The sequence below is a fragment of the Petaurus breviceps genome, unplaced genomic scaffold, assembly GCF_028583685.1.
Source record: "Petaurus breviceps papuanus isolate PSGF00001 unplaced genomic scaffold, PetGlider_PUasm1.0 90535, whole genome shotgun sequence".
In the NCBI taxonomy this organism is placed as follows: Eukaryota; Metazoa; Chordata; class Mammalia; order Diprotodontia; family Petauridae; genus Petaurus; species Petaurus breviceps.
In genome coordinates, this window is record NW_027187270.1 from 3309405 (window position 1) to 3311901 (window position 2497).

The 2497-nt window shown below is 40.3% G+C and overlaps 1 protein-coding gene across 3 annotated transcripts in view; it reads left to right on the forward strand.

Annotated features, from left to right (window-relative positions):
- Positions 1–2497, forward strand: part of LOC138142125 (zinc finger protein 345-like) — a 30604-nt gene that overhangs the window by 14692 nt on the left and 13415 nt on the right. The window lies entirely within an intron of this gene.

Here is a 2497-nt window from a genome sequence, read left to right on the forward strand (position 1 = left end):
CCTTTCCTTTCCTTTCCTTTCCTTTCCTTTCCTTCCTTCCTTCTTTCTTTCTTCCTCCCCTCCCTCCCCTTTCTGTCTTTCTATCTTTCTCTTTCTTTCTTTCTTTTTTCTTTCTTTCTCTTCCTTCCTTCCTTCCTTCCTTCCTTCCTTCCTTCCTTCCTTCCTTCCTTCCTTCCTTCCTTCCTTCCTTCCTTCCTTCCTTCCTTCCTTCCTCTCCCCTCCCATTCTCCCTTTTCTCCCCACTTCTTCCCTCCTTTCCCTCCTTCTTCCCTCTCCCCCCTCCCCCCCAGCTTCATCATGAAGAGTTTGTTAAATGTTTACTCTGTGCCAGGCACTGTGCTAATAAGTGCTGGGAATATAAAGAAAGGCAGAAACTTCTCTGCCCTTTCCCTGTATATAGTTTGTTTATATAGATTTTTTTGCTTGTTGTCTCCTCCATTACATTAGGCTCCTTGAGGGCAGGGACTGTCTTTTGCTTCTTTTTGTATGCCCAGTGCTTAGTGCCTGGCATATAGTAGGCACTCAGTAAACATTTAGTGACTGACTAATGAGGGAGACAACATGTAAACAGGAACATGCAAGAAGGAAGGTAATCTTAGAGAAGGTGCTCATACCTGGAGAACCAGAAAAGGCCTCCTGTAGAAGACAGCATTTTAGCTTAATCCTTTTTTTTTTTTTTTTTGCTTTTTGGAGGGGCATGCAGGACAATTGGGGTTAAGTAACTTGCCCAAGGTCACATGGCTAGTAAGTGTTATGTTAAGGGTCTGAGGCCAGATTTTAACTCAGGTCCTCCTGACTGCAGGGCCGGTGCTCTATTCACTGTGCCACCTAGTTGCCTCTTAGCTAAATCTTTTAAAGATTATTTATTTTTATTCTGAACTTCAAAAGCACCAAATAAAATGGGCATAATAGAATAGGAAGAAAAGGCTTATATGAAAGTGCAGAGAGCCCGTTTTTCTTTTGAAATTATAGTAGAAGTCTGTAGCTTTTAGGCTGTCCTGCACATTTCTACTTCTTTCTGGCCTTCCTTCTATTTTCTTCTGCACATTTTTTAAAAAGATAACCCCAATAACCCTCTTTTCTTTTTCTTTTTTTTGCTCCCCTTCTTTATCCTTCCATTAGAAAAAGAAAAGAAGAACAAAGCCCTTGTCAAACAAAACAAATTCCCATATTAGCCATGTCTGGAAATGTATGTTTGTTTTGCATTCTGAGGCCATCCCTTCTCTGTTAGAAGTGGGGTAACATGCTTCATTGTCTGTCCTTTGCAATCATGGTTTATCATTGCATTAATCAGAATCCTCAAATCTTCCAAAATTGTTGTTATTGTATAATTTACTCTCCTGGAAGGACTCATTATCTTTTTCCCCAAACCCACCTATCTACAGAACTTTTCTATCTTTGTTGAGTGTACCACCATTCTTCCAGTCACCCAGCCTCACAACCTGGGGCTCATTCTAGACCTCAACCTCCCTCACCTCCATTTCTGATCACTTGTCACTTCTTGTGACTCTACCTTCATAACATCTCTTCCATCCATCCCTTTCTCTGCATTTCCACAGCCACCCCTGTAGTTTGGAGTCTCATCACCTCTCACCTGGACAACTGCAATGACTTCCTCATTGATCTCCCTGCACCTGGCTCTCACCTCTCTAGTCCATCGTTCCCACATGTGCCAGAACGATAATGCTAAAGCACACATCTGACCATGTCACTCCCTCACTTAGTGGTGCCCTCCAGTGGTTCTCTATTATTGCTAGGATCAAATCTGAACTCCTTCATTTGACATTTAAAACTCTTCACGCTTTCACTCCAGACTCATTCCATATTATGTCTCTTCAGGCAGTCTACATTCTAGCCAAACTGGCCTGTTTGCTGTTTCCCATTCAGGATGTTTCATCTCTTTTTTCCATGCCTGGAACATACTCTCCTTGTGTCCATCTCAGAGCCTCTAACTCCCGTTGAGGTCCCCTCCTCCATGAAGCCTTTCCTGTTCCCCCTGCCCCAGCACCTTGTTTCTAATTGGTATATATATTTTGTATCTACTTGTAGAAATTCATATTGTTTCCCTTAAGAGAATGTAAGTTCTTTGAAGACAAGTACTTTTTCCTTTTTTTTTCTTTGAATCCTGGTACTTTACACAGTTTTTGGCACAGAATAGGCACTTAGTCAATACTTATTTATTGATTGATTTGGCTAATATGATTTCAGGTTTATTCATTGTTGCTTTTAAGATCTTTCTTGTTTGATTTCTTAACTGTGTAATTTGAACATTTGATTCTTTTAAATCTTGCCTCTCAATACTTTGGGCCTTTTAGAGCTTCTTGTTTAGCCATTTTTTCTTTTCTCATTTGTTTCTGGTTTCTTTCTTATAATAGTTACTAATAATACTGTCTTTGAAAGAATCTTTCTGTTTTTTGCTCCTCTTCTCTTCTCTTCTTCTCTTCTCTTCTTTCTCTTCTCTTCTCTTCTTTCTCTTCTCTTCTCTTCTCTTCTCTTC